The 27512-nt window shown below is 37.0% G+C and overlaps 1 long non-coding RNA gene across 1 annotated transcript in view; it reads right to left on the bottom strand.

The window, feature by feature from the left end:
• Nucleotides 1-9428: 9428 nt before the first annotated feature.
• Nucleotides 9429-27512, bottom strand: part of LOC306652391 — a 29751-nt gene continuing 11667 nt past the window's right edge. Inside the window, exons 3-4 of the long non-coding RNA XR_013761385.1 lie at nt 10731-11409; nt 9429-10299 (exon numbers count right to left, since the gene is read on the bottom strand). This is a non-coding gene — a long non-coding RNA (uncharacterized lncRNA). The remainder of the gene's footprint in view (nt 10300-10730; nt 11410-27512) is intronic.

Below are 27512 nucleotides of genomic sequence, written 5' to 3'. Positions count from 1 at the left end.
TCACAGACCTAGTATAAGACAAACAGAGATATGGACCACTAACAACATTGCTGTCAAACCACAGCCGCTCCCTGGAGGTCACTTCTCTGGGTGCGGTGTCACCATTGCTGCCACTGCTGCTGCAGTCCTCCCAATTGCTGTCAATGCCACTGACATTAGCAGCTGCTGCTGGCTGCTGCCATTGATTCCTGATACTACCAGTGCCCAGGTGTCAACCATCAGGGAGACTCCATGTTTGCTTGCAAACAGAAAAGTCCATTTTGAGATGCCAGTCAGAGTCTGGGGTTGTTTGGGGTGCTGGTGGGTTTACTACAACTGTCATTTTGGGGCACAGCTGCCCCTGTAAGGGGGCACTGGCCAGGACCTGGAGGTTCAGTGTCATGGCGCCTACAGGTTTGGCTGCAACTGGGGTCTTCCTCCTAGAGTGAAATTTTCTGCCATCTAGTTATTGTCTCTCAGGATTGCTCATGCCTAGTGGTCTCTCTCCAAATTCCAGTGGCATTGAGATCTTCGGACTGCAACATGACAGAACCCAGGACATCTGAGACCCAGATTGGTGTGAAAGTGACTGGGTCTGTCAGGGACTGTCTGGGACAGGCAGTTTTGTGGCAATTCACACACAGGTCTGAGAAGTTTTTGGACACTGTTAACAGAGAGAGCTATTCAGTTTTCCATGGAGATTTATTTTATTTCCCTCCACCATATTTAGAGCAGAGTATATTATGTGCATCAGTTGGTTGAAAATGGTAATGCATGCATGGTCTTTTGCAGTTCTTCTATATATTCTGTATATTCTTATACTTGTAATTTTTTTCTTCTCTTAATATATATTCTTCCTGTAGTTTGTCTGTTTTCTTAGATTCCCTTTCTACATTTTCTACACTTAACACCCTATCTCTGTTGGTTCCTCTTCCACACTTTGGTGAATTCTTGCTTCTGGCTTCTCTCTTTTTCCCTCACAAACACCATGTCCTGTTTCTGTTCTTTCTTTGTCCATTTTTTGAGATTGTAAATCCATCTGGCAAATATTCTGTTTTTATTGTGAACACTGATTGAACTCATTATTGCTGTTTATAGCCAGATGGCAGTGGACGCCTTGCTGGGAACTATTCAATTTGAGGCTGTATATTGTTTTCACTGGGTGCTACTGATATTGGTCTCCCTCTTAAAGGCAGGATACAGAAAATCCTCAGTGACAATATAGGTCTACAGGGTAGAATCTGTATTGCCTCCGATCCATACAACTAGATGAGAAAACACACAAGCAACATGAAAACACAAGGAGACCAAATGTCACAAACAAACCAAGATGCCCAATAAGAGAAGCCACTGACAACACAATAGAAGAACTATCTGAGACAGAGCTTAGAATGTACATAGTCAATCTGATCTGTGAAGTAAAGGATGGTACAAACAGTGAAATCAAACAGAAAACGCAGGAAGTGAAAGATCACTTTGATAAAGAGTTACAGACTGTGAAAATAAAGCAGAAATATTCAAAATGAAGGAATCAATAAATCAAATTATAAATTCAATGGAAAGTATCACCATACACTAGGCCATTTTGAAGACAGAACCTCAGACAATGATGACAAATATTTAATATTGAAAATAAAGTCAACAATGCAGTGAAGATGGTAAGAAATCATGAGAAGAAATTCCAAAAATTATGGCATAATACAAAAGATCAATTTTAAGATTTATCAAGCTAGAAGGAGAAGACCTAAAAACCAAAGGAATGCACAATGTTTTCAATGATATAATATCAGAAAATTCCCCACACAGAAAGAATGAAATGGAAAATCAAATACAGGAGGCTTACAGGACCCCAAATGAACTAAACTGCAGCAGACCCAACCCAGACACATTATAATGAAAATAACTAAATACAGACTAAGAATAAAATCTTAAAGACCATGAGAGAAAAAAAGAAAATTATGTATAGGGGAAAACCAATTCAGATCTGAGTTGATTTCTCAACCAAGACCCTCAAAGCTAGGATGCCAGGGAACAACATATTTCAATCTGTGAAAGAAAATGGATATCAATCAAGAATTTTATATCCAGTGGAATTAATTTCAGATATGAAGATAATTGTGAAAACCTTCCTTGAAAAACAAGTTAAAAGAATTCACAGATAGAAAACCTGCACTACAGAACATTGCCAACAAAATATTCCATGATGATGAAGTATTAAAAAAAAAGTGAAAACCAGCAAAGGGATAAACTAAAGAAATAGTCAAAAGAGAATCTAAATCAAATTAAAAGTCAAAATCACACCAAAATGACAAGTAATACAAGTCATATCTCAGTAATAATGTTGAATATTAATGGACTAAACTCATCAATTAAAAGACAGACTTTCAGATTGAATTAAAAATATAAGATCCAAAGATATGATGCCTCCAAGAGACTCACATCATAGGCAACGACATTCATAGACTGAAGTTGAAAGAATAGGAAAAAAATATATCACTCATATGGATTGCATGAACAAGCAGGGGCTTCCATTCTCATATCAGATAGAGTGGACTTCAAGCCAAAGTTAATCAGAAGGGACAAAGAAGGTCATTTCATACTACTGAAGGGAATTACACAGCAGTAATACATAATGATTGTAAATATTTATTGTCCAAACAATGGAGCATCTATGAACATCAGACAAACCCTTCTCAATGTCAAGAATCAAATAAAACACAACATATTAACACTGGGTGACTTTAACACACCTCTCTCACTACTGGACAGATCTTCTAAACAAAAAGTAAATAAAGAAACTACAGAAATAAATAATACAATCAGAAGTTTAGACTTAACACTTCTAGAATATTTCATCCATTAACAAGCAAATATATTTTTTTCACGGCAGCTCATGGATTCTTCTCTAAAACAGACTGTATCTTATGCCACAAAGCAACACAGTAAAAAAAAGGAGATAATACCCTACAGTCTATCAAATCACAATGGATTAAAATTATAAATCAATAATAAAATATAAAAGCTACTCTAACACATGAAGACTAAACAATACATTATGGAATGATGAATGGATTGTAGAATAAATCAAGGATGAAATGAAAAAATGCTTAGGGGTAAATGAGAACACTGAATCAACATATCTGAATCTATGGAACACAATGAAGGCAGTACTAAGAGGAAAGTTCATTGCACTGAGCTCATTTATTAAAAGAATATAAAGTCAACAAATAAATAACCTAACATCACATCTCAAAGTCCTAGAAAAAGAAGAACAAATCAACACCAAAACAATTAGAAGACAGGAAATAAATAAAATCAGGAATGCAATCAATGGAATTGAAACAAAAGAAACTGAAAAAATTGAGAAAAAAAAGTTGGTTCTTTGAAATCAATCAATAAAATTGATAAACCCGCAGGCAACACTAACAGAGAGAAAAAGAGAAAAAAAAAAAAAAAAACCAAATTATTAAAATACTTGATGAAAAAGGAAATATCACAATGGAGAAAATGTAAACACCAAGGAGAATTAGAAACTACTATGAAAATATATACTCCAGTAAAATAGAAAACAATGAAGACATTGATAAATTTCTAGAGACATACCTAATCTAAACGGAATCAGGAGGTCATGAATGATTGAAACAGAACAATTTCAAGTAATGAAATAGAACATGCCACTAAAAGCCAACCAATTAAGAAAAGCCCAGGACCAGACAGATTCTCAGCCAAGAGTTCTACAAGACTTTTAAGAAGAATTAACACCAATACTCCTCAAATAATTCCATGAAATAGAAAAAAAAGAAACCCTTCCAAACTCATTCTATGAGGCTAAAATCACCCTGACACCAAAACAAGACAAGGACACATCAAGGAATGAAAACATCAGACCAATAGCTCCCAAGAACATACACGCAAAAATTCTCAATAAAATTCTGGCAACTCACATACAGAAATATATGAAAAAGACTGTGCACCAGGATCAAGTGGGGTTCATCCCAGGGATGCAAGGTTGGTTCAACATATGGAAATCAATGAACATAATTCATCGTATTAACAGATTTAAAATCAAGAATCATATGATTACTCAATAGATGCAGAAAAAGCTTTTGACAAAATTCAGCACCCTTCATGTTCAAAACACTAGAAAAACTAGGAACATACCTACTAGGATTAGTAGGAACATGCCTCAAAATCACAAAAGCCATACATGCTAAACCCAAGACCAACATTAATTCTAAATGGAACAATATTGAAAGCATTTCCTGTAAACACTGCAACAAGACTAAGATGCCCTCTTTCACCACTTTTACTCAAGACTGTCCTTGGAACTCCAGTCAGAGCAATTAGGCAGAAGAAATAAATTAAAGGTATACAAATAGGTAAATAAGAACTCAAACTATCACTATTTGCCAATTATATGATTATGCTTTTGGAAGATCAAAAAAATTCTACCCAAAATCTATAACTAATAAATGAATTCAGCAAAGTAGCAAGATATAAAATCAATACTCATAAATCAAATACATGCTTATACATCAGTAATGAATCCACTGAAAGAGAAATAAAGAACACTACCCCATTCATAGCATTTTCAAAAAACAATACTTGGGAATCAATATAACAAAAGAGGTAAAAGACTTCTACAATGAAAACTACAGGACACTAGAAAAACATATTGAGAAAGACCTTAGAAGATGGAAAGACCTCCCAAGCTCCTGGACAGGCAGAATTAATATTGTCAAAAGACCATACCAGCAAAAGTGTTATACAAATGTAAGGCAATTCCTATAAAAATCCCTAAGACTCTCTTCACAGAACTAGAAAATCAATCATGAAATTCATTCAGAAAAATAAGAGACCCAGACTAGACAAAGGAATTCTTAGCAAGAAAAGTGAAGCAGGAGGCATCACAATACCAGACCTCAAACTACTACAGAGCTATATTAATAAAAACTGCATGAAATTGGCAACAAAACAGACATGTGGACCAATGGTATAGAATCGAAGACATAGAAAAAAACCCTCATATATATACAGGTATCTCATTCTAGACAAAGGTGCCAAAAGCATTCACTGGAGAAAAGATAGCTTATTCAACAAATATTGCTGGGAGAACTGGAAATTCACATGTAACAAAATGAAATCAAACCTTTATCTCTCACTGTACACAAAATTCAACATCACTGTAAATCAGACTCAGGCAGTAGAAAAGACATCCTGCAACTACTGGAAGAAAAGGTAGGTCAAAATCTTCACCAAACTGAAAGCATTCCCCCTAAAAACTGAAACAAGACAGGGATGCCCTCTTTCACCACTCCTATTCAATATCATTCTTGAGACTCTAGCCAGAGCAATTAGACAGACCAAGGAAATTAAAGGAATACGAATAGGAAAAGAAGAACTCAAACTATCCCTATTTGTGGATGATATGATTATATACTTAGAGGAACCAGGAAATTCCACCAGAAAACTGTTAGAACTCATAAGTGAATTCAGTAAAGTGGCAGGTTACAAGATCAATGCTCATAAATCCAATGCATTTTTATACATAAGTGATGAATCCTCAGAAAGAGAAATTAGGAAAACTACCCCATTCACGATAGCATCGAAAAAAATAAAATACTTGGGAATCAATCTCACAAAAGAGGTGAAAGACCTCTACAATGAGAACTACAGAACACTAAAGAAAGATATTAAAGAAAACCTTAGAAGATGGAAAGATCTTCCATGTTCTTGGATAGGCCGAATTAATATTGTCAAAATGGCCATACTACCAAAAGTGCTATACAGATTCAAAGCAATCCCAATTAAAATCCCAATGACGTACCTTACAGAAATAGAGCAAGCAATCATGAAATTCATCTGGAAGAATAAGAAACCCAGAATAGCTAAAGCAATCCTTCACAGGAAAAATGAAGCAGGGGGTATCGCAATACCCGAACTTCAACTTTATTACAAAGCAATAGTAACAAAGACGCATGGTACTGGTACCAAAATAGACAGGTAGATCAATGGTACAGAATAGAGGACACGGACACAAACCCGAATAAATACAACTTTATAATACTAGACAAAGGCGCCAAAAATATGCAATGGAGAAAAGATAGCCTCTTCAACAAATGGTGCTGGGAGAATTGGAAATCCATATGCAACAGAATGAAACTAAACCCATATCTCTCACCCTGCACAAAACTCAACTCAAAATGGATTAAGGACCTTGGAATCAGACCAGAGTCTCTGCAGATTATAGAAGAAAAAGTAGGTCCCGATCTTCAACATGTCGGGCTAGGACCAGACTTCCTCAACAGGACTTCCATAGCACAAGAAATAAAAGCAAGAATCAATAACTGGGATAGATTCAAACTAAAAAGCTTTCTCTCAGCAAAGGAAACTATCAGTAATGTGAAGAAAGAGCCTACAGAGTGGGAGAATATCTTTGCCAATCATACTTCAGATAGAGCACTAATCTCCAGAATCTATAAAGAACTCAAAAAACTCTACACCAAGAATACAAATAATCCAATCGACAAATGGGCTAAGGAAATGAATAGACACTTCACAGAAGAAGATGTACAAGCAATCAATAAACATATGAAAAAATGTTCAACATCTCTAGTAATAAGAGGAATGCAAATCAAAACCACCCTAAGATTCCATCTCACCCCAATTAGAATGGCGATTATCAAAAATACAAGCAACAGGTGTTGGCGAGGATGTGGGGAGAAAGGTACACTCATACATTGTTGGTGGGGCTGCAAATTAGTGCAGCCACTCTGGAAAGCAGTGTGGAGATTCCTTAGAAAACTTGGAATGGACCCTCCATTTGACCCAGCTATCTCACTCCTTGGTCTATACCCAAAGGACTTAAAATCAGCATACTACAGAGATACAGCCACATCAATGTTCATAGCTGCTCAATTCACAATAGCCAGACCATGGAACCACCTAGATGCCCTTCAATTGATGAGTGGATAAAGAAACTGTGGTATATATATACAATGGAATATTACTCAGCCATAAAGAATGACAAAATTATGGCATTTGCAGGCAAATGGATGAAATTGGAAAATATCATACTAAGTGAGATAAGCCAATCTCAAAAAGCCAAAGGATGAATGATATCACTAATAAGTGGAGGATGACACATAATGGGGGGAGGGAAGGGTTAATGTTAGAGTTAGAGTTAGGGTTAGGGAGGGGGGCAAGTATGGAGGAAGAAAGTACTGTATAGAGGGTAAAGAGGGGTGGGAGGGGTGGGGGGAAGGGAAAAAATAACAGAATGAATCAAACAACATTACTGTATGTAAATTTATGATTACACAAATGGAATGCCTTTACGCCATGTACAAACAGAGAAACAACATGTATCCCATTTGTTTACATTAAAAAAAAAAATCTTCACCATGTCAGCCTAGGACCTGACTTCCTTAACAAGACTCCCAAGCACAGGAAGTTAAATCAAAAATCAATAAATGGGATGAACTCAAACTAAAAAGCTTCTTCTCAGCAAAAGAAACAATCAATAATGTAAAGAGAGAGTCTACAGACTGGGAGAAAATCTTTACCACATGTACTCAGATAAAGCACTAATCTCTAGGACACATAAAGAACTCAAAAACCTTAACACCAAAAAAAAAAAAAAAAAAAAAAAACAAATAACCCAATCAATAGATGGACTAAGGAACTGAACAGATGCTTCACAGAGGAAGATATACAAATGATCAATAAACATATGAGGGCTGGGGATATAGCTCAGTTGGTAGAGTGCTTGCCTCACAATCACAGACCCTGGGTTCAATCCCCAGTACCATAAAAATAAATAAATAAATAAATAAATAAATAAATAAATAAATAAATAAATAAATAATAAACATACGAAATGTTCAACATTTCTAGCAATTAGAGAAATGCAAATCAAAACTAAGATTTCTTCTCACTCCAATGAGAATGGCAATCATCAAGAATAAAAGTAACAATAAACGTTGGTGAGGATGTGGGAAAAAAGGTTCACTCATACATTGCTGGTGGAAATATAAATTGGTACAACCTTTGTGAAAAGCAGTATGGAGAGTCCTCAGAAAACATGCAATGGAACCACCATTTGACCCATCATTTATCCCACTCCTCGGTTTATACCCAAAGGACTTAAAATCAACATACTACAGTTACACAGTCACATCAATGTTTATAGTAGCTCAATTCACAATAGCTAAACCATGTAACCAACCTAGATGCCCTTAAGCAGATGAATGAATAAAGAAAATGTGATATACATATAATATACATATACACACACATACACACACACATACACACACACATACATACAATGGAATATTACAAAGCTTTAAAGAAGAATGAAATTCTGGCATTTTTTGGTAAATGGATGGTGTTAGAGAATACCATGCTAAGTGAAATAACCAAAATCAAAGGCCAAATGCTTTCTCTGATATGTGGAAGCTAATTCATAATAAGGGTGGGGGATAGGGAAGAATAGTTACTTCATATTAGGTAGAGGGAAGTAAAGGGAGGGAAAGGGGTATGGGGGAATGAGTTTTAGTAGAGTGAAACACATATTATTACTTCACGTACTTGTATGCCTGCATGATTTATGTGATCCTGCAATATGTATAATCAGAAAAATGAGAGATTGCACCCTATTTATGTATGATCCTTTGAAATGTATAAATGCATTCTGCTGTCATGTACAACTAATTAGAACAAATAAAATTTAAAAAAAATTAAATCCAGCCTCAGCAACTGTGAGGTGCTAAGCAACTCTGTGAGATCGTGTGTCTAAATAAAATACAGAACAGGACTGGGAATGTGGCTCAATTGTTGCGTGCCTTTGAGTTCAATCTCTGGTTTATTACCCCTGCCCCCCTTGCTAAAAAAGAGGCAAACTTATTTACAACATAATATATTTGGTGAAAGTAAATCGTTTCTCTTGAAATCTGATAAACTAGGTATTTATCAACCCTGGTTTTATGAAGGAAAAAGAAAAAGCAACATTAAAGACAAAAGGAGGGAAAACCAAAAGTTCTAGAAAGCAGGAATATTTCAATTAGGAAAAACTATTTCAGAAAATGACTAGTAGAAAACATGCTCAAGATAAAAGATCTGCTGAGTAAAGGGGTCTTTATTATTATGGATCAGAGAGTTCCTCAGCAGCAAATCCAACTAGAAGTCAATTTTCTGGACACCTAGATGCTTTTCCCTTTGAGTTGGCACCACTAAAAAACAAGGATTTTTGTTTATGAAGAAAATGCAAAATCCTTCCTCCTGAGCTCTCTGATAGAACTCGAGTTCCCTTGGTACAAACTGTCCTATTTAAACTCTCTGAAGTTTGTAGACACATGTGAAGCAGATCTAGATATTAGTGGACAGGCTAGATAACTCATATGTGCTTTGAATTGTCCTGCTTTCATACATATAACTCATTCCTTCAGCAAGACAGTAAGGGTTGTGCCATCTTTTTTCACCCTTCATAAATCTTTCATGGAGCTGTTACCCACTATATGATTAATTCAGGCCTTTGAATGACTGCAGACATATGTAGCAGAATTTGAAAACAATTCCTGGGCACTGCAGGGGTTTACTTCCATCTCAGTTATTTGTTGCTATGTAACAATTATCTCCAAACTTTGTGGCTTAAAATAACTACAAACAACACTTTATTACTTCTCATGATTCTGTGACTATGTTCAGCTGAGGTGGGAGGGGTGGTTCTGTTCTATGTGTTATACACTGAGATCACACATACATGGCTGCATTCCATCAATACCAGCCTGGAGCTGGAACATCCAAGATGGCCTTTCATACTCTAGATGGCCTCTTCCCTTGGCCTCTCAGTGCTTGGGAGTTTAAGAGCCCTGCCCAAATTCCTGATGCTCAGAAAAATGAGAAATAATAACTGAGGTAGTTTGTTATATAGCAATAAATTGAGACAATTTTCCACATCCCTTTCCTTCTTTTCTATTTTCCATCCTACCCATTTTATTCTCAGGAACTGTTTTGTCACTATCTCCTCCAGCAAACTGTTTTCAAAAGATTCAGGTTCAATTCTTTTCCTTAACAGCTAACTTTACAGACTGAAGAACAGTCAGGACATACTACTTATTAGATATTTTAAAAAGGTATGTAGAGGACCTGTAGGAATCAGTGGAAAGTTGGCATCTTGACTCTTAGGCAGAAAAGGGTGAGAAGCAAAATGCCTTTCTGTAGTATTTGCTGACCTCCTTACCATATCATGTTGCAGCAATTTCATGGTTTCCTTGTGTTCATCCAGTTTTCTGTACTGCCTCCACGGCTAGATGGACACTGTTTCAAGTACTGCCAATGGACTCTACACTCTGAACAGAAACATGTAGAAATGTCATTTCTTTTCTTTTTAACATTATTTCTATTAAGACATAACTGACATGCAAGAAGCCATACATATTCAAAATGGTTTGATTATTTTGACATAAATTCAGTGGTAAAACTTTTACCACAATCAAGTAAATAAACACTTATCCCTCCCAGAAGTGTCTTCATACTTCATAGAATAATTTACCCTTCAAGTAACCACTGATACGCATTCTGTCACTATATATCAGTTGCACTTTCTAGAATTTTACAAAAGTAGAACCAGTGAGTATACATTTTAAAGTATGGCTCCTTTCACTCAGCATAGTTGAGATTCATTCATGATGTAGCTACTCAGGATGCTGCATTCTACTGTATGACCATATCAGAGTTTCTCTACTTACCTGCTAATGGACATTTACATTGTTTTCAGTATTTTACTATTACAAATAAAGCTGTCATAAACATTCATGTATAAGTCTTTATGTGAACTTATATCTTCATTCTCTTCATCATATGCTTTCTCAACATCACAATACCTAGGAAGTGAATGGCTAATCATACGGCAGATCTATGCTTTGATTTTTGTAAAAAAAAAAACCTGCCAAACCATCTTCTAAAATCATCATGACATTTTACAGTTCCACCAACAGTGAGTTCCCATTACTCCATATCCTCACTGAAACTGGTACCACAGTCCTTTCAATTTTAGCCATTCTAATGGAAGTACAGTGGCATATTGTGATTTTAATTTACTTAAACCCTAACCAAATGTAGATAAGTATTTTTAATTACTTCAAATATCTTCAAACTATGAATTCTAATATGTATAATTTCCTATATAGAACCAACAATTTTCTCAGTTTAAAGAACATTTTCTAGAGGAAAATAAAATCTTTTCTAAATTCCAGGCTTTCAAAGCAAATTTTTAAGAAGCTAGAATTCCACAGTAGGTTAATCGCAGTATCCCTATAAAGAACTTACTTTCTAAAGTCCCTCGACAGTGGTAGGCAGGCTAATTAAGTCTCCAACTGACTTAACATTGGCTTTAAGGTGGTTTACTGCAGAAATCAACAGAGAAATCTGGAAGGAAAAGGAAAACCAATTAATGAAAACAGAACTCGTAGATATGTTTCCTTCAAAAACTACATGGCTGATCTGATGAAGTCAAAGCCCCTTTCAGTTTGCAGAAGTAAAGAATTAACATACCTTGGAGAGAGTTGAAATTCAGGAGGCAGCAATAATACCCCTTCTTCCCTGCCCAATTTAAACTAGGGCCAAAGGGGGAAAGAAAATTTATTATTCTTTATAGTAGCCCTGGCAGTTTTAAGGTTTAAAATTTTAAATTATCCAAAGGATACAGTGATTACACACAATTCTTCAATAGTTAGACAAGAAAAAGCTAATGATCAAGGACCACTTCAAGGGTTTGCTTTGGTAAAATATAAATCCTCAGTTATTTAATTGATTTTTGTTCCAGTTCATGTAGGAACATGTTTAATTAAGTAGAAGTCCTTCATTACAAAATATAGTCTATAGGAACTATACCTTGACAATTTGAACAATACTTTCAACTACTTAGGAATTTGGTTTTGGTTTAATAATGTGATTCATATTTAAAACTCTGTAACTCTTCCAAAGCACTACTTTGTACCCTGAAGTGATTCAATAAATACCACTGACTCATTGACTGACTCAATGAATGTATTAAAATGTCGCTGGCTCTTTGTGGTACAAAATCCGTGGATATTTGTCACCGTTGCAGCAACAATTTGCACGGGTCTTATGGGTGGTGGACTGGAAACTGAGCTACTTCTATCTTTCTCTTTAGTGCACTGCTTTCTTGCTTGCCCGCTTATAGAGGATAGAGGAAATGAGGCTTACTTGCTTTGAGAGGAGGGAGAGAGAGACTTTGCTTAAGAGAGACTTTGAGAGGACAGGCTTTGCTTAGAGCTTAGAGGAAGAGAGACTTGCTACACCTCACTTAAGGTCTGCTACTTCTTACTGGTGTGCCCTGCATCCTGTGAAGTAAGGGTGTGTCTACCTAAGGTGCTTTAGTGATGCGTCTCAGTTCTCCGCTCTGCGATCTGCCTTCTGCCGCTGCCCCTACTCGCTGCTTCTATCGGCTAGCCACTTCTTCTTCCTAGCTGCTGTTCTGCTGTCTTTTCTTTCTGCTTGCCACTTCTTTTGCTAGCTGCTGTGTTTCCCTACTAGCTGCTGCTCTGCTTCTTTCTGCTAGTTCCTGCTGTATGTCTTCTTTCTACTAGCTGCTGCCGTGTTCCTTTCTTTCTTCTTGCCCTATTCCTGCTAGCTGCTGCATTCTTCTTTCTGCTAGTTGCTGTGTCTTCTGCTGCTGTGTGTTTCTTTTGCTGTCTCGCTCTACCTACGCTTATATCACCTCCAGGAGGTGGAGAGCAGGGCCACACCTCTTATGCAAAGATTAGCAAGACGCTAGATGTCCGAGTAGGCACAATTAGGAGTGCTTGAGAACACATGCACGTACATTGTGTGCATGGATGATAAATCACCTGAGTGTGCTTATGTCAATTAACTTCCTCACTGCTGATGTGATCAGGCGCCATTCTGGCGTGGTCAACATGGCACAGCCCCCAACATTAAAATAGGAACTGAATCAAAATAAAAAGTAGCTTTCCTCCTGCTATGTAGAGGTAGAATTCTAAATAGTTGAACTTCTCTTGCATGGAGACGGGAAATTTTTACAACATTCAATTTCAGGCTGCAGAGATAATATTCTAACAAGGTTTGCTGAGTAGCTCAAAAAACTCTTTAAAGATTCTCAAATCCAAACTGCTTTCCTATTCCAAATTCTAGGATGAGAATACAGATCTACCAATAGCAATGATATCAAGAATGGGCTTCTAGAGTAACCACCAGTGTTTCTGGGCACTGCTATAGGCCAAGAATTGTGACCAGCACCACAGGAATAGTAGACAAATCAGAACCAAATACCCTATCATTCCTTCAATAGATGTTTCAACATCTCTGTGCCAAGCACTGCTGAAGACACTGAGGAGACAGTGGCAAATAAGATGGCGGAGTTCTGCTTTAATGAAGTTTTCATCCCAGCAGAAGGTAAAAGAAAAACAAGGGAAACAGAAAGTACTAAGTACTATGTAAAGAAGTTAAACAGAGCTCCTAGAATGAGCAGCAGCTTGGTCTGGATAAGGGAGTCCAATGAAGAACTTGGGAACTTAGGAATTCAAGTTCTCATTTCCTTCTTTCCCCTTATCACAGGTAAGTTCAGAGACTTGACTATTTTTTCATTCACTATAATGCAACACATATTTATTAAGTCCTATTACATATCCGTAGTGAATAACACAGATGCCAGGGATCTTATGGTGATTGTTTCAGTGCAAGGAGATAAATGATTTCATATAAGTAAAATATCAGATGGTAGACAGCATTAGAAGAAAATTAAAATAAGGTGACCTGGTAAGAGTGACTGAATAGCTACTTTGGATCAAAGTCAGAGAAGGTCTCTATAGAAGGGATTTAAACTAAAATTTAAATAATAAAGAGAAATTAATCATACAAAGATTGGATGAAGTACACTTTAGGGTAGAGGGAACTGCTAGGTAAAGGTCCCATTACAGGAAAGAGCTTGACATATTTAAAGAGTAGGAAAAAGGTCAGGTGGCAGGACCAAATAATGTGTGTTGGGGTGGGTTGGTGGATGAGGTGAAACCAAAGATGCAGGAAAGGGCCAGAACAGGCAAGGTTTTGTAAATCAGAACAAAGATATGAATTGTAATTGAGCTGTGAGAGGAAGAGGTATAAGCAGAATCATTATGTGACTGGATATAACTTGCAAGATGACGACTCTTGCTCTTCTGTAGACATATGGAAACCAGGAAGAAAGCAATTGGAGTAGTCTAGGTAAGAGATAATGGTCGTTTGATCTTCAGTGGTAGCAGAGGAAGTGGCACAAGTTGTGACTGATGTGATTTGCTGGAAACAGGTGAGAAAGAGGAATTAAGGAAAACTATCTCAAGAATCTGAGAGAGAAGTCACATTAAAGAACTGATTAAGCACCTTTCCTAAAGGAAAAGTTAAGTTTTTCTATAAAAAATAAAACAGGCATTCTTTCTAGGTTAGGAGGATGACAGCGGCATTGGGGAATGGATAGGGAACAACAGCATGAATAGGCTCAGGGGTATTTTTTCTTCATAGTACTTCTCTGGGTGATGACTTATTTGTGTGATTATTTCATTAAGGTTTATCTCCTCCACAAGACTGTAAGTTCCATGTGATCAAGGACCATATCTTCTTATCTTCCAGGGTATGTTTGTCATAAAGACATGGACTTGATAAGCATTTACTAAATAAATAAATGGCTGATAGCAAATACTCTGTGTCTGGGATGAACACTGAGATGGTTAGTCCAAGCAGTATAGGGGACAGTCCAGGAGGCAGGAAATAAGGTTAGTTAACTTATTTTTCTCATCAATATAGTATGCATAACAACAAACTACTGATTAACAACCATATCAGAGGAATGTGTGAAGGTTCTAATATATGTTTACAAATTCTTTGATAGGCTTCTCTTCCCTTCCCCTGGAGTGTGTCCTGGACTAAAATGACTTGCTTTTAGTAAACAGAATAAAATGGAAGTGAGAGTCAGCAGCTTTGAAAAATGGTTATACATAAAAGCATTTTTATTGTTTCCTCTTGCTTGGATCATTCATTCTGAGAATGCTAGCTGCCATATCATGAGGACAAATAAACATCACCAGGTTGAAGTACACATTGGGAGGAACTGAGGACTCTTGCAGACGGTCACCATCTTACCCTAGTTAGGCCTTCATATGTTGAAGCCCTGGCTGACATCTTCACTGCAACCTTAGAGATGCTAGTCAAAACCACTCTGCTAAACTACTCTCCAATTCCTGACTACAGAAATTCTAAGATAACGAATGTTTGTAGTTTTAAGCCACTAAGATTTGGGATAACATGTAATCCAGCAACAGACGACTAATACAGGTCATGAGGATTGACTCATATATGTAACTAAAGCATAGTACCTGGTACAAACAAAACATCAAATAAGCAATAGTTCTTTAGTAGTACAATTTAAAGAGCACTTAGGTAATTCTCCATAAGCATTCCAAAATATTCAGACCACTCATCAACATCCTAACTCTAAAAACAAGAAGGTGAGAAAACTCAGGCCACGGAGAGATTCTCAGCAACATATAAACCTCTATACAGTAGCAATTACATTAAAAAGGTTTTCACCCAGGCCTTTGAGAAGACATGAATAATATTAAGATTTGAAATAGACATCAGGAAAAAGGCATTCTCAGGCACTGTACATGAGAGTATAAATTGGAAAAGGTATGTTAAAAAGTTATCAAGGAATATCCTCCAATATTTGAAATGTTTGTATCTTTTATTTAGCAATTTCATTTCTACAAAGCTATCCTGAACATTATTGCTTATGTATACAAATATATATGCACAAGGATATTAAGGACTTCCTTATATGTAACAGCAAAGCACTAGAAACCAACTAAACCTCTATCACTAAAGATGTATGCAGATACATGCATGGAACAAAGCAAGTTGTAGACCAACACATATCAAAGGACCCCATTTATTCATTTCACACACACATGCTAACTCATAAGCAAATACATATTAAAATCTATTATGGTTTTCTAAATACCCACAGGAAGACAAATGGAAAGATTCAACTCATGTTATTGATAGTGAACAAAATACAGGGACAGGGAACACAAAAGTGTATGTGTCTGTGTGTGTGTGTGTGTGTGAGAGAGACAGAAAGAGAGAAAGAGAGAAAGAGAGGATGGAGGGGGAGAGGGGGAGAGAGAGAGAAAAAGAAACATATCAGGGTACAAACAGATGGGGACTGAAATAGTGTCTGTATAGGAGTTCTATATGTATTTTATCATTTAAATCTTATATAAGTATATATTCATATATTATTTATGAAAGTTTTAAAAAGACAAAAGATGAGAAAAAACACACACACATGAAAAAGATACCACATAACTCTGGAAGAGTTTGAATGGGTCTCCTCAGCTGCCCCTTTCTTCCATGACTTTCTGAGATCATCTGAGCATGTCCAACCATAAAAAGGAAGAAAGGATTCCTCCTTCAAGTATGTTTTACTCAGTGCCCCATAGTATGTACACAATTGGCTCAAAACCAATTTGATGGGTAAAAACATAGGTACTCCAAATTCCCTATCAATTATGTGATTACCTTTTGGCCATCAAAAGGAGCAAATACCTTCCCATGACAATTGGCCTTCTAAAAGAACAACCAAGTTCTCTGGGTAGTGATCTAGGTAGAAACTATTGTCTCAGATTCTACAACATCCTGAGGTTATGGCAGAACTAGTCAGAAGTAGCTCAGGAATGATAATGGCCTCACAAAACACCAGTGGGATTATTTGGTAGGTGTCATTTCACCCAAAACCAGAGAAGTAGCCAGAAGTCAAATGCAGGTAGAATTACGTGAGGTATTGTTTCCCCTTTCTCCATACCACAAACAATCTATCTAGGCCTAGGGTTTCAGTTGCATCACCGAAAGAATATGCTCTGAAGAGCTCAACATTAACTCTACAGTTACTTAACAAATTTACAACTTATTACTCACTTAAAAGACCTGGATTGGGGTTGGGGTTGTGGCTCAGTGGTAGAGTGTTTGCCTGGCACATGTGACGCATTGGGTTCGATCCTCAGCAACACGTAAAAATAAATAAATAAAATAAAGGTATTGTCCATGGGTTGGGGATATAGCTCAGTTGGCAGAGTGCTTGCCTTGCAAGTACAAGGCCCTGGGTTCAATCCCCAGCACAGTGCAGGGGAAAAAAAAAAAGTATTGTCCATCTACAACTACAAAAAACAAACAAAAAACCTGGATCACACCTCACATATGCTCAGTCACTAAGACTCAGCTATATTCCTGTAAACTACAAGGTTCAATTCCATCTTATATAGCCTTTCTATATTCAGGGGACTAATGCCAAAATCTCTGGAAAACTATAGCAAAGCTATGTATGTACCTGGACAGGACAGATCAAGTGCACCCTCCCATTACTATCTCTGGAACTGCCCTGCCTTCTAATAGGTGTATTCTAGAATGTGAAATTTGATTCAAGCATTACAGAACTTATCACTAGGTCACATATTGCAGTGTGAAGAGTCTAAAAAGTTGAATTAAATAGAAAGCATTAGGAAAAAAATCACACTTCAGCAAAGGCAGCATTGACTTTCATGCATACTACATGATTTTTCATTAGCAAATTAAAAATAGCCACTGTAGATCATTGGCTTAATCACTTTATAATTTTTTTTTTTTTGCTTTGGGGTTAAAATTGTGTTCTTTAAATACTAAGCAAAAATGTTACTAAAACAGACAATCTTCAATGGTGAATGAGTGTGAGTAGAAACACTTCTAGCAGGTACCCAATGTCTTATCCTTTCAACTTTATCCACCAAGCATCTACTGAATCCTGAAGTGGACATAAAGATGGGAGGCAGAATGGGAAATGGCAAAGAGGCTCTCAAGACTTATTTTGATGGTAGCACTACTATACAGTTGTGTGATCTTCTGCAAACTACTTAACCTCTTTGATCCTTAGTTTACTTACCAGTAAAATGGAGCTATCACTTTCTGCTTTATAGGGCTATAGAAAGAAAGAAGGAAGCTCACAGATGCAGTGCATCTCATAGTGGACTGCACAAAGAGAATACTCAATGAATGGCAGTCATCATTACCTGCTAACCTACCACCACCATCACCATCATTTTCATCATCTTGCTTAGAACTCAAACACAGTTTTTAACCTTCTAGTGCAATTAGATATACATGTGAATACTGGTCTCACACACTCACATATTTCTCAGGTTAACCTCAGGAACTCACACAATACCCTCACAGTGTCCTGTGACACTTATATAATATTCCCACTGAGGCATCTGACATACAAATAAGAATATCACATTTACCTGTGACACTCAGGTTATATCCTCAGTGGGACTTCTGACACATAATATCCTCAATGGGGCCTCTGATACTCACATAAACACTCACTGTGACCGCTGACATTCACATAATAGCATCACTGTGGCCTCTGACTCTCACATGATACCCTCAATGTGGCCTCTGACTCTCACATACTATCTTCACAGAGGCCTCTGAAGCTCATATAATATCCTCACTGGGGCCTCTGATACTCACCTTGTACCTCACTATGTCATGTGAGACTCAGAACATCCTATGACCCTGAGAGTCACATCATATCCTCACATGTCCTCTGATACTCACATAGTACACACTGTGACCACCTTCACTCACATAATACTCTCACAGTAGCTGCTGTCACTGACGTAAAATCCTCAACGTGACCTCTGACACTCACAAGACTACCCTCACTTTTACCTCTGCACTTACCTAATACCCTAACTGTGGTCTATGATATTCATAACATATTCCTTGTGACCTCTGATACTCATATAATAAACTCACTGTGGCCTTTGACACTCATATAATACCCTACTGTGACACCAAACTAATATCCTCAATGTGACCTGTGTCACTCACATAATAACCTCACTGTGATGTCTGTCACTCAACTAATAGCCCCACATGGCCTCTGTCACTGACATAATGCCTTCAGTGTGACCTCTGACAATCATATTATATCCTCCCTGTGATCTCTGACATTCAAAAAATACCCTGATGTGGGTACAGACACTTTCATTGTATCCTCACTGGTGCCTCTGAATCTCACCTAATACCCCCTCACTTTGACCTCTGGCATTCACAAAATATCCTCACTTGGCCTCTGACACTGACATAATATCCTCAGTGTAACCTCTCACACTCAAATACTATTCTCACTGTGACCTCTGACACACAGTATCTCCACAGAGGCCTCTGACATTCACAATATCCTCACTGGGGCCTCTAATACTCACCTTATATCTCACTATTACATATGACTCAGAATATCCTCACTGTGACACTGGTAGTCATATAATATCCTCTCTGTAACCTCTGTCAGTCACAGAATAACTTCAGAGTGGCCTCTGACATTTACAAAATATTCTCACAGGGGACCTCTGACACATAATACCCTTGTTGCCTCTGACACTGAAATCATATCCTCACTGTAGACTCTGACACTCACAAAATACCTACACTCACATAATATCCCCACTATGGCCTCTCACACTTGAATAATAAATTCACTGTGACCTTTGACACTGACATAATATATTTAATATGAATTCTGACACTCGATTGTTAACTGTGCTTACTGACGCTCATATATTACCTTCACTGCGGCCACTGACACATAATACCCTTACTGTTACAGAATTCTGACTCACATAAAAACCTCACTTTGACTTCTGACACTGATGTCATATCCTCACTGTAGCCCCAGACGCTCCCATAACACCCTTGCAGGGTCTCTTCCACTCACAAAATAAACACAATGTGAGATCTGACACTCACATAATAACCTCACTGTGACCACTGATACTCACATAATATCCTCAGGGTGATCTCTGACAATCATTTAATAACCTCTGTGTGGCAACTGACAGAGATAATATCCTCTCTGTGGCCTCTGACACTCATATGATACCCTCAATATGGCCTATGACACTCATAATTACCTTATCTATGGCTTGTGACACATAATGTTCTTGCTTGGCTACTGTCATCATATAATATCCTCACTGTGATCTCTTACACTCACATAATCCCCTCCATGTGATGGCTGATAATACTCACTATGACCTCTGATATTCACATAATACCATCAATGTGGTCTTGTAAACTCACATATTACCCTCACAGTGACCTCTGACACTGAAAACATATCCTTCCTGTGATCTCTATCACTGAAATAATACCCTCGGTGTAAGGTATTATTACAGGCACAATTATAATACCCTCAATGTGGCCCCTGACACTGACATAATATCCTGTTTTTTTTCTGATACAAATTTCCTCACTGTTGCCTCTGACACTCACATAGTATCCTCGCATGGCTTCTGTCATGCACATAAAACCGTCAGTGTGACCACTGACAATAACCTCACTATGATCTCTGACACTGATAATATATTCTCCTGGGGCCTGTGATACTCACCTTATACCTCATTATGGCATGTGACACTCACAGAATATCCTGTGACTCTGACAGTCACAATATACTCTGTGGCCTGAAATTCAAAAACATCCTCATTTGGCCACTGATACTGATATAATGCCCTCACACTGACCTGTAACCCTCATTCTGACCTCTGACATTTTCATAATACCCTAATTGTGTTCTATGACACTAAGATGACATCCTCACTGTGATCTCTGACACTGACATAATACTCTCACTGTGGCCTTGGACAAACATTCCCTACTGTGGCCCCTGACACTGACATAATATTCTCACCTGACATCTGACACTCAAAGAACACCTTCACTATAATCACTGACACTTACATAATACCTTCAATGTGGTCTGTCACACTCACTTAATATCATTGTGACCCCTGACACTCACATAATATCCTCACTTGGCCTGTGTCACTCACATTAATACATGAGTGTATTAATGTGAGTAGTGTATTAATGTGAATGAGTGTAATACCTCTGACATTGACATAGTACCCTCTGTGGCCTCTCTTACATCACTGTGATCTTCTGACACTCACATAATTCGCTGGCTGATGTGGTCATGGATACTTTCATTTTATTCTCAATGGTGCCTCTGATATTCAACTAATACTCTCACTTTCGCATGTCACATTCACATAATATCCTTACTTTGAACCTGTTAGTCATACAATAACCTGTCATTTGAAACTCACATGATGTCATCTCTGTGACCTCTTACATTCACAATATACCCTCACTATGGCCTCTGACACTCACAAAATATCCTCACTTGACTTATCACTGACATAATATGCTCACTGTGACCTCTGACACTAATATTATACACTCACTTTGACATCTGACATAGTCATAATATCCTGAATTGGCCTCTGAAATGTACATAATACCCTCACTGTGACCTCTGACACATAACTTGAATGTCACCACTGGCACTCACATAATATCCTCCCTATGTTCTGTGACAGTCACCTTATATCTTCACCTAATAACTCATACTCACCTAGAAACCTCACTGTGGCCTCCGACACTGCCTCTGGCACTCATATAGGATCCTCACTTTGGCTTCTGATTCTGACATACATCCTCATTCTGACCTCTGACACTCACACATTACATTCACTGTGATGTGAATACATCAATAATACATCAAATAGAATTTTTATTGACTTGATATCAATAAAATTTACATCAATGAATCTATATTGATGAAATGATGTCGATGAATTCACATCTATGAAATGATATCAGTGAATCTACACTGATGTATCAATATCAATGATCTTCACTGATGAATCAATATTGACAATCTACATAGAAGAATTGATATCAGTGAATCTATATATATGTATTGACATTGAGATCTACTATGTTGAATCAATACTGACAATCTACATCAAAGAATACAAATGGATCTACATTGATGAATGGATATCAATGTACATTGATGAATTGATATCAAGGAATATATCCTGATAATCTACTCTGATGAATCCACATCAATGAATCTACATCTATGAGTCAATATTGATGAATGTACATATGAATTGATATTGATGAATCTACATCAATGAATCAATATAAATGGATCTACAGTGATGTATTGATATCAATGAATCTACATTAAGATATTTATATCAATATTTACCTAGAAGAATCAAAACTGATGGGTCTACTTTGATGTATCTATATCAATGAATCACCACCAATGAATTGATATGGATAAATCAATATCTTTGAATCTACATCAAGGAGTTAATGTCAATGAAACTAAATGATGAATCTATATCAATGAATCCATATAATTTAATCTGTATTGATGAATCTATAATTATATATTGATAGAGCTGAATCTACATCAATGAATCAATATGCATGAAAGATGAAACTATATTGAATATAAATACTGATGATCTATGTTTAATCAATAGATTGTTGCTATATCAATATCTATGATCTATATGATGTATCAATGGCAACGATCTACATTGATAAATTGATATCAATGTGTCTATTTCAATGAATCTGTGTTCATGAAACAATACTGATGAATCTGCACTGATGATCTACTTAATGAATACATCGAATCAATATCAATGAAGTACACTGATGATATCAATGTTCTACACCTATGAATCAATATCAAGGATCTACATAGTTGAATTAGTATTGATGAATCTACATCAAAATATTGATATCAATGGAGCTATACCAATGAATCAATATCAAAGAATGTACATCTATAAATTGATACTGAAGAATCTACATTGATGTATTGATATCAATGATCTACACTGATGAATTGATATAGATGATTGAGTTTAGTGTGTCAATATCCATGATCAACAATGATGAATCTATATCAATGATTTATATCAATGAATCTATATCGATGATCCTCCTCAATGAATCTATATTGATAAATCAATATCAATGAACCTACATTAATAACCTACTTCAATGAATCAACATCAATACATCTACATCAACAAATCATACACATGATCTACAATGATTAATATATCGATGATTCACATCAATGAAACAAGATCGCTGATTTTCAAGGATGTATGGATATCAATGACCTACATAGATGAATCAGTATCAATGCATCTACTTTGATGAATCTATATTGTTGAATCCACATTTAAGAAGTACTCTGATAAATCTATATGGGTGCATCTACATCAAGAATTGATATTGATGATCAATAGATTAATGATATGGATGATCAACACTCATTAATTGATATTGATGATCTACAAGGATGCATCAATATTGATAATCCACATTCATGAATGAATGTTGATGTTGTACATTTTTAATATATTGATAACTCAATATTGATGAGTCTATATTGAAGCAATATCAGTAAATCTACATCAATTAATCTATATAGCTAAATTCATATTGATGAATCTGTGTCTATGAAATGATACCAATGAATCTACACCAATGAATTGATGTAGGTAAATCTAGAGTGATGAGTCAATATTGATGAATCAATCTTTGAATCTATAGCACAAGAACTAATGGTGAATGGTAGGAAAAAATTCTAAAAGTACAAAATTTCAAAAACCATTTGATTTTCCTTGACACTGCAATCCTTTAAAAAAATTATAGGACTTCTGTAAGTTTATTAGAGAGCCCAACAATCTCATGGCTTTTTGACGTCCAATTAGAATGTGTGGGGGCTGTTCATTTAGCAAAGTTCAAAACTCCAAACTTCCCAACTCTCATTAGCCTATTGATAATTGATTGACATCAATGATGTCACAGCCTGACTGTGGCTGCAGCATGGAGCCCAGCACTGGTTCACACCTGCTGTGCCCTTTGGTGAAGGAACACAAAGCACTATCTTCTAAAGAAGCAACAGTTGAAACAAACTACCTCCAGGTCACTTGGAAACACTCAATCTTGTTCACAGATAAGAATCGTCTTTCTTCAGAAATAAAGGATTATTATTTTATCTGGAAAATTTACTAGAACACCACACACAAATACTAAGTTCCAATAAAAATGTATTAAAAGAACAAATGAGAAAATGTATGAGTAGTGTTCCCTCTTAAGAAAACATGCCCATGTCCTCTATTCTGTACCATTGATCTACCTGTCTATTTTGGTACCAGTACCATGCCGTCTTTGTTACTATTGCTTTGTAATAAAGTTGAAGTTCGGGTATTGCGATACCCCCTGCTTCATTTTTCCTGTGAAGGATTGCTTTAGCTATTCTGGGTTTCTTATTCTTCCAGATGAATTTCATGATTGCTTGCTCTATTTCTGTAAGGTACGTCATTGGGATTTTAATTGGGATTGCATTGAATCTGTATAGCACTTTTGGAAGTATGGCCATTTTGACAATATTAATTCGGCCTATCCAAGAACATGGGAGATCTTTCCATCTTCTAAGGTTTTCTTCGATTTCTTTCTTTAGTGTTCTGTAGTTCTCATTGTAGAGGTCTTTTACCTCTTTTGTGAGATTGATTCCCAAGTATTTTATTTTTTTCGATGCTATGGTGAATGGGGTGGTTTTCATAATTTCTCTTTCTGAGGATTCCTCACTTATGTATAAAAATGCATTGGATTTATGAGCATTGATCTTGTAACCTGCCACTTTACTGAATTCACTTATGAGTTCTAACAGTTTTCTGGTGGAATTTCCTGGTTCCTCTAAGTATATAATCATATCATCCGCAAATAGGGATAGTTTGAGTTCTTCTTTTCCTATTCGTATTCCTTTAATTTCCTTGGTCTGTCTAATTGCTCTGGCCAGAGTCTCAAGAACGATATTGAATAGGAGTGGTGAAAGAGGGCATCCCTGTCTTGTTCAAGTTTTTAGGGGGAATGCTTTCAGTTTTTCACCGTTTAGAATGATATTAGCCATGGGCTTAGCATAGATGGCCTTTACAATGTTAAGGAATGTTCCCACTATCCCTATTTTTTCTAGTGTTTTGAGCATGAAGGGGTGTTTTATACAAACCCAAATAAATACAACTTTCTAATACTAGACAAAGGCGCCAAAAATATGCAATGGAGAAAAGATAGCCTCTTCAACAAATGGTGCTGGGAGAATTGGAAATCCATATGCAACAGAATGAAACTAAACCCATATCTCTCACCCTGCACAAAACTCAACTCAAAATGGATTAAGGACCTTGGAATCAGACCAGAGACTCTGCAGATTATAGAAGAAAAAGTAGGTCCCGATCTTCAACATGTCGGCCTAGGACCAGACTTCCTCAACAGGACTCCCATAGCACAAGAAATAAAAGCAAAAATCAATAACTGGGATAGATTCAAACTAAAAAGCTTTCTCTCAGCAAAGGAAACTATCAGTAATGTGAAGAAAGAGCCTACAGAGTGGGAGAATATCTTTGCCAATCATACTTCAGATAGCGCACTAATCTCCAGAATCTATAAAGAACTCAAAAAACTCTACACCAAGAATACAAATAATCCAATCGACAAATGGGCTAAGGAAATGAACAGACACTTCACAGAAGAAGATGTACAAGCAATCAATAAACATATGAAAAAATGTTCAACATCTCTAGTAATGAGAGAAATGCAAATCAAAACCACCCTAAGATTCCATCGCACCCCAATTAGAATGGCGATTATCAAAAATACAAGCAACAGGTGTTGGCGAGGATGTGGGGAGAAAGGTACACTCATACATTGCTGGTGGGGCTGCAAATTAGTGCAGCCACTCTGGAAAGCAGTGTGGAGATTCCTTAGAAAACTTGGAATGGACCCTCCATTTGACCCAGCTATCCCACTCCTTGGCCTATACCCAAAGGATCTAAAATCAGCATACTACAGAGATACAGCCACATCAATGTTCATAGCTGCTCAATTCACAATAGCCAGACTATGGAACCAACCTAGATGCCCTTCAATTGACGAGTGGATAAAGAAACTGTGGTATATATACACAATGGAATATTACTCAGCCATAAAGAATGATAAAATTATGGCATTTGCAGGCAAATGGATGAAATTGGAGAATATCATGCTAAGTGAGATAAACCAATCTCAAAAAGACAAGGGACGAATGATATCGCTAATAAGTGGAGGATGACACATAATGGGGGGGAGGGAAGGGTTAGTGTTAGGGTTAGAGTTAGGGTTAGGGAGGGGGGCAAGTATGGAGGAAGAAAGTACTGTATAGAGGGTAAAGAGGGATGGGAGGGGTGGGGGGAAGGGGAAAAAATAACAGAATGAATCAAACAACATTATTGTATGTGGATTTATGATTACACAAATGGTATGCCTTTGCGCCATGTACAAAGAGAGAGGCAACATGTATCCTATTTGTTTACAATAAAATAAAATAAAATAAAAAAATAAAAAAAATAAAAAAAAGAAAAGTAATCCTTGTACAGAAATAAAAGTTGGTTCTCTTTCTCAAAAAAAAAAAAAAAAAAAAAAAAAAAAAAAAAAAAAGAAAACATGCCCAAACATGTCTTTGTGTCTCCAAACCTTTTATTCTATTGCACATACACAAATCAAACTATGCCAGAGTTCAGCAGTGAAGGGACAAAGTGATCAAGGTCACTGAGGAAAACTGGTGTTTCAGAGAACTCAGGAAGGTGCATGGAAAAACAGGCACTGCTTTCTTGCTTTAAATGAATTAAGAAAAAATTCAATCAGCAAAGGAAAGGAAAATCTCATTATCAGATGCTTTAGAAAGGCAAAAAGCAGTAGCTCTTTGTTGACTCTGCTCCTACTGGATACATGGCTGTTCCTTGGGCTACAAATTGCATAACAGGAAATAAAGGTTGAAACAAATAAATGTTGAGGTGACTGTTATTGGACCATGGCCTCCAAATGAGATTCCTACTTCCAAAATCCTAGAAGGGTGACAGCTGTATGATTTTCACCACTAATGGTGTATCAGAGCACAACTTCTCAAAGGCCAGCATGGGCACGAATCTCCTGCAGAGCTGGACAGACCAGAGCCCTACACCAGATATTCTGAACAGGGTGAAGGCCACAAATTTGCATTTCTAACAAGATTGTCCAGGGCAAACCATGCTTGAACTGAAAGGGCCTCAAGTGCTTTGGCCTGGGTACTAAGGACTCTACAATCTCTGAAGTTGGTCACAATGCTCCCTGGAAACCATCAGGGACTCAAAAGAGCAACTTCTTCCAAGGAATGCAATAGACTAGACTTTCCCACAACTGCTCCTTGCACACTGACAGATATATTTTCCAAAGAAGACAAAACCAGGCAAAGAGGTGGAGGTGCTGAGGGAGATATGATTCCAGGTACTGCAAGTGAGGTTAAGCTTTATCAACAACCCATTCTCCCACCAGAGACAGCCTGTGTCCTCCAGGGTACTAAAGAAAGTGACTGGTGAGCGAACCTACAGCTCTGCCAGAGAAGCCTGTGCTGAAAAACCTGCCCACAGGAAGTTTTTCTGCTAGAAAGAAATGGTGCTTTCCAGAGTTCAGCAACAGAAGGCACCCAGTCCAGGGAGGGAAGGGTGGCTACCTGGGGCAGG

This window comes from Sciurus vulgaris, assembly GCF_902686455.1.
Source record: "Sciurus vulgaris genome assembly, contig: HiC_scaffold_182_arrow_ctg1, whole genome shotgun sequence".
NCBI classification, from domain to species: Eukaryota; Metazoa; Chordata; class Mammalia; order Rodentia; family Sciuridae; genus Sciurus; species Sciurus vulgaris.
This window is presented reverse-complemented; position numbering and strand designations above follow the sequence as displayed.